At 42.2% G+C, this 6,343-nt stretch overlaps 1 long non-coding RNA gene across 1 annotated transcript; it reads left to right on the top strand.

Moving 5' to 3' along the window:
* Positions 1 to 3,845: 3,845 nt before the first annotated feature.
* LOC113031437 (uncharacterized) lies at positions 3,846 to 5,822 on the top strand. The gene is made up of 2 exons (XR_003273740.1): positions 3,846 to 5,610; positions 5,738 to 5,822. It is a non-coding gene; the product is annotated as an uncharacterized LOC113031437 (long non-coding RNA).
* The last annotated feature ends 521 nt before the right edge of the window (positions 5,823 to 6,343 follow it).

Below are 6,343 nucleotides of genomic sequence, written 5' to 3'. Positions count from 1 at the left end.
GACAGGGGGTGTGTGTTTGTGGCTGTGCGCATGTGTCTCAGGATATGTAGCCATGCACGCATCCGCGCCTAGCCTCGCACACAGACCCACAAGCGTCCACACGCGTCTCAGTATGGCTGGCAGTCTGTCGGCTTCTCTGTCTATCAGCGGAGGGAGAGCTCAGTGGGACATAAATTACAATATGCAGCAGAACCACTTGTGTAAGTCTCAATGAAGGGGAGGAATAACTTTCTTAATCAAGTTCCCGTGATTAATTGTAATAAAGGTGTCATCCGTAAATGTGTCCTCCTGATTGAGTAATTCGGGGCCGGAGACAGTAAGCACATCCCTGGTGATTGGGGGGGCTGGACAAAGTGTGGAGGAGGGAGAGGGGGAAGGTTTGTGGAGGACATAGTGAGACACAAATAGCTCCTGGGCACACTGGCAGCCTTCGCACAACTGACAGTTATGAAATACAATTATCAGTGTGATCTGCTTAAGAATTCATCAGCAGCTTCACCGGCCAATAAAGACGTTCAGAGAGAGAGAGAGAGAGCAAGGGAGGAGCAGTGACACAAGAGGAGAGAAGGCCCCACTGATTAAATGAGGTTTTTATTTTGTCCAACAGATTGTTCACATTATGTTACACTATTGTGAAAGGATTATCTGCAGCCTTCTTCCCGCTCTAAGAATTCCCCATTTTGTACCATATTATCCATTTAACCTCTGTTCCAAACAACTGCATTTAATAAGGATAATCTTTTTTGTGTATGGTCACTATGATTCAGTGGTTTCCATGCCAAACCCTCCCTGAAAAAATAAATAAAAAAATAAGCTTATGGGTTTTAGATGATAAATGAGGTGACATTTTAACTGTGGCTTGTTAATACGGAACAATGTCTTCTAATGACCAAAAGTTACACTTGGCATATATCAGCCGAAGAGTTCCTGTTCATTTGAATATTTCTGAAATCTTTGAAAAGTGACTTTTTTAAATATCCTAGAATGAAATGAACAAACAAAAGTCTGCCGAGAAAAAAAAAACTACGAATTCTTTCTTTTTTGTACTAGAAGTTTTTCAACAATCACTGAGATTCTGATCTTTGATTTGGGAACTGCTGGTTTATGTTTCAATAGCTATAAACATATAACTTTATGTCAAAGATACTGTATAATACCATACAAAAATAAGTGCACCTGAGAGGTTTAGATTCTTATAAATCACCCAATATTATATATTCCACCGCTCTCACAAGAATCACCTTGAAGTCTCTTTAGTGATGAGAATAAAGCTTTTGCTACAGTCCAGGTAGCACAAGAGAGAAAGGAAACCCTCTTTAAAGGTTTTAAGAATCCGACATAATAAAAATAATCTTAGCAGGTCTTAAAATGAGGTAAATACAAACTTTGATTAACTACAAAAAAATTATATTGCAGAATTCTTTATTTAACACAAAGTAAGCCAAAAGGCAGAAGCAGTGTGTTAAAAAAAAAAGTGCAAACTTAAGTAGCAGCCTGGTGGTGATAATCAAATACTTGATACTTGATTAACTGATTGTTAGAAAGTGTGAGTACCTGCATAAGAGTAGAGGTTTTGGTAGTTTGCTGCAGCATTCAGGTGTGTTAACGTAGTACCGAGGAAGAAATACATCAGCAATGATGTTAGAGAACTAATTGTTGCAGCCCAGCAGTTCATGAAGGGTTATAAGGGAATTTTCAAACATTTTGAAGTTCATCATTCTTCAGTAAAAAACATTTTTCACAAGAGCAAAACATTCAAGACACTTGCCAATCTTCCCAGCAAATTCACCCCTAGGTCAGACTGTACAATGAGAAAGTGCAAAAAACCCAAGAGCAACACCTCTGACTGAAGACCTCGGTCAGCAAATGCAAAAGTTCATGTTAGAGGAATTAGAAAAAGACTGAAAAAGTGCAGCTTGTTTGGAAAGGTTGAGGAAAGAGAAAGCTTTTGTATCCCTAAAAAAAGGAAGATGGTAGCACAGCTTAGTTATGAATAACCCACAAGATATGTTAGACAACGTCCTTTGGACAAATGAGACAAAAGAAGAGATGTTTGGCCATAATTTACAACCAAACGCAACATATCAGCACAAACACCTCATAGCAGCTGTCCAGCACGGTGGTGGCGGAGTGATGATTTGAAGTGTTACAGCATGCAGCAAAAGGGGCAAAGAGTTAACACCCACCAACACAGGAGGAAACTGGTAGAAATGGAGACACACAAAGACAGGGCACAAAGAGTGAAAAAACGACAGGACTATAAATACACAAAAACAAAATGAAAACAAGATCCAGACCCATAATGAAAACCCCAAACCATGACAGCCTCCTGCAAAACATGGCACAAACTCCACACACTGAGCCCTTATCTCAAAATCGTCTGTGTGTAGTTACATGAAGAGACTTTGAGACATCCTAAATCCACATAAGAGCTGTTGCAAGTTCTCCCAGAGGATTCCAGCAACGTACCTGCCAAAAGCCTCGAAACACCAGGTAGAATCATTTAAAAGGCAGAAACACTGAACTGATTTAGATGATTTCCATTTACTGCGCTTTGTGAGGTTCAATTCACATAATTCACGCTAAAATGTTTATATCATAAACTAGACGTGCACAAATATTTTACACAAAGCTTTGCCTGAACTGAACATTTTTGCCTAAATAAAGAGCACCGAGTTGGACAACCAAAAGCTTTTAGATCAAGCATGGTAACCAAGGTAACTTTTGACAAATGATAATTGTGTGCTAGTGGTCAAGTTCAAGAGCAACTCAAAAAAAAGCACACATTTTTAACAATGATGATTTAATACTAAAAAAAAACATTGGAACAGTTTTAATTTATAACCATCATAACAGTGTAATAAAACATTATTCTAACACACTGTGCCACCTTTAAACATAGTGCATAAAAGATCAAAACGGGCACTAATGTTTCTATTTGACAGATAAAATCACACTCGGTAACATTCATCATGTCTTTCTGCCTACATTGACCCTTCGGGGCATCTTTTGTGGCCTCAGGAGGGGAGTGAGGGTCCCTCGCTGGGTCTGTTCAGATGTAGATATACATTCAGGTGAAAGGCAAGGGCGCTATTCACCACCGCAGAATTAATGGCAACATCGTCACCAGGCTGACCAACCCCACATTTCTATTGGCTGGATAAAGAGGAAAAGAAAAGATGGCGGTGGGAACAAGGGGAAATATGAACACCCTGTCGGTGTGATGACGGACAGGTCCTCAGCTCAGCTCCCCCAGGTCCCTCCCCGTCCTCATTCTTTACTGGCCCGAGTTGGCTAGTGAGGCAGCATCTCTGCGGCCAAGGACACAAGGGTGTCAGCGATGCGTCTGGGTAACATCGTTCATCAGGGCGCATCGGTAATGGGTAGCTCTCTGTGACAGTGGTCATCAGGACACAAAAGCAAAAGGGCCTATAAACATCACATGACAGATGGCTGGGAGGACAGCTTTGGACAGGGAGGGAGGGATGGAGAGCGAGAGATAAAGTGAGCTAGAGGTAGAAGGACAGAGCTGGAAGAGAGATCTCAGGCTGGATTGTTAAGTCTTAGGAAAAGTCTCAAGTGCTGGATGGTTTATGAATGCCCATGTTCAATGTCAGCTGTGAAGGGAAAAACTAGAACCCACCGGGGAAATGCTTCGCAGCTGACGTCCGACAAAAAGCCATCAAATGAGCAAAGTCGGTGCAAAATAGCCCAGTGAAATAGTTGATCTGCAGAAATGAATGCAAATTATTTTGTCTCATTGCAGTGAAAACACCAGTTTTTAACATTTGTAATACATCTGAAATGCTGTTCTGCTGTTTTTTATGCAAAGTTTAATTTTAAGAGTTTGTATTTTCCTTTCTTTTCTTTTTTTAGTCTCCTGGTTAGTTTAACTCTATTTCAGTCATGACTTTGGCCAATTAGTGCAGTGAAACACCTTCAGCATGGTGGGTGCGGTCTAAGAAAACAGATAAACGGCAAGTCCGATATGAAAGATGTGCAAGCTTAAAAGCCTAACAGTGAAAGAATTGTTTTTTTTTTTTTAAACTGTGCTTGGAAAGTAAGAATGAGACTTTCAGGGCGATGCAAAAGGACTTCACCAAAAGGACGTTTAGCACAATTTTCACTTTGAAAAGTTTGATAGATAAGTGCCCCCCACTGGAAGAGATGCTGAAGGAGGAAGATGTTTTTCAAGAAATTACAGTCTTAAGCAGTCTGAGGCGGAGTGAAAGTTAAGGAATAATTATGGAGGTGATAGCAATGACAGAAAGCGAGAAACAGGTTGTGTGAAAATGAGGTGAGGCGAAGGTGTCGAGGGCTGTCACAGAACTGACTGCAGAACCTGTTGTAGGTCCCTGTAGAGGGAAGGCAATTGTTGTGTTAGCAACACCTTTGTCACCTCGGGATGTATACTTTGTCTCTGCGTGTTTACAGGGACATCAAATCCCAAATGTGAAGTATCGTCTTCAAAACAGAGGGAAGTGCAGCTCTCTGTCCTCCATAGCGACGCCGCGGGCCATGCTACGTCTTTTTCTTTGTTTTGTGGAAACAGCCTTGCCCGTCCATTAATCGTCATCCATCCATCCTGCGCACCTGTATATAAAAGGGAAATTAGAATATCCATCACTTGAGCGAAACGTCACCGTGATTGATGGGTTAGTCACAGGATCCCCTCCGTTTCCTCCTCAAGTCTGTGTTTCAGCAGTGAGAAGTGAACATTATCTAGCGCCATGATCAGATTTAGTCCACACATTTCCATCTAGGAGAGCATTTTTGAGCGGATGATACACAATCCACGCGAGGAGGCAGCCAGCAGAAGGTTTATGGAAATCTAATATCATAAGGCTTTTTGGTTTGTTAGACTTGTTATTCGTGGAGTGGGCTGGTGACACTTTTGATGTAACAGTATAAGACAATGTAACGAGGCAGAATCTCATTTTGTTGAAGTGTTTCTGTCAAACTATGGTCTGAAGGATGATGGGGAAAATCTGTGCAAACAGGTTTTGAGTGGGGTGTGCTAAGACTAAAATACCAACTGTTCTCAGAGAGAAGCCTTTGGTAAATAACAGGAAACATCCTCTGAGAAGGCGATATGAATGCCAGGGAGTGTGGAATCCATATTTGCCTTTTTTTTAACGTAAAGTAAAAAGCAAATGGTTAAAAAAAAAAGCATAAATAGATGGGGCAAACAGATGATGGGAATGTAACTTGGAACTGAGATGGAAACTGCTTCTTGTCATAATCATCTGCTGTCAATCCAGAAACATCGTTTAAAAATCCATCCCGGTCAAGTTTATGTCTCCTTCTTTGTCTGATTCCCCCCTGTTTGTGTGTGTGCGCGTGTGTGTGCTTTGACGAGGTGGAGACAGGAGCCCTAACGCTGCAGGATGGAGAAAGGTGAACAGGAAACAGAAGGTGCCCATGGAGGAGGTATATGACATCTGTCAGGATCCAGGGTGGGCGGGGGATTCAGCGCCCCCCTTCTGCCGGCCGAGGGTCACCCATCGCACTGCAGTCGCTGAAGTTGTCACGACACCGTGACACTTCCTTGGCAATGGTGGCTGAGAGCCGGACAGCCCTCGGACGTTCAAGACACACACATATTTTTGAGTAAATTTGTCTGAGGGGAGTGGGGGGCATTTTGTATGAGCTGTTTGTTCCTTCTCTGTACAGAAATGTCAGCGTCTTGCTTATTGTTTCCTCTTTCTTTTTTTTCCCCCTTCCCCTCTCTCTTCAGGGTCCTGGACAGAGGAAGGTCAGCTGACATGGCAAGGTCGACAAACAAACAAACAGAAGGAATTAAAATGGAGAAAAACAGGGCAGATGAAATGTGGCGGTGTTTTTTTTTTGTTTGTGTTTTTTTTTATCTGTGTGAGGGCTGATGGCTTGTAGCAGCCATTACTCTCTGTTGTGTCCTCTGCCCCCCATTGGTTGCAACAACACCGCCTGGCACTGCTGCCAGTGTCACGTCATCTCATACTTCTGCTTAACTACACGGACAACAAGGGCCACTTCACACCAGGATCAGTTTACTATTTCTCAGGCAGCCGTGTTTGCTCAAGGTGGCAAAGGTCATTCACAGTGGATTTGATAAAAATAATTTTCCTCAGCCAGCATGAGTTCAAATTAGATTTTATCCCTTTTTTTCTCCTCGCCCTCTCTCTATATGAAGGGGAAAACAAAGGAAGTATACCCGCAAAAGTCCACTCAAACGCTTCGCAGAAGCCTGGACCCAGACCTCTAGCTCGCTGCCAAATATCTGATTTCTTCATGAAATGGCAATTCAGTCTGATTATCTCATCAGGCTAATTGGAGCATCTTAATGTTCTGTCTACACTGATGA

The sequence above is a fragment of the Astatotilapia calliptera genome, chromosome 11, assembly GCF_900246225.1.
Source record: "Astatotilapia calliptera chromosome 11, fAstCal1.2, whole genome shotgun sequence".
Lineage (NCBI taxonomy): Eukaryota > Metazoa > Chordata > Actinopteri > Cichliformes > Cichlidae > Astatotilapia > Astatotilapia calliptera.
The sequence above is the reverse complement of the archived record's forward strand: the minus strand, read 5'-3'. Positions and strand labels throughout refer to the sequence as shown.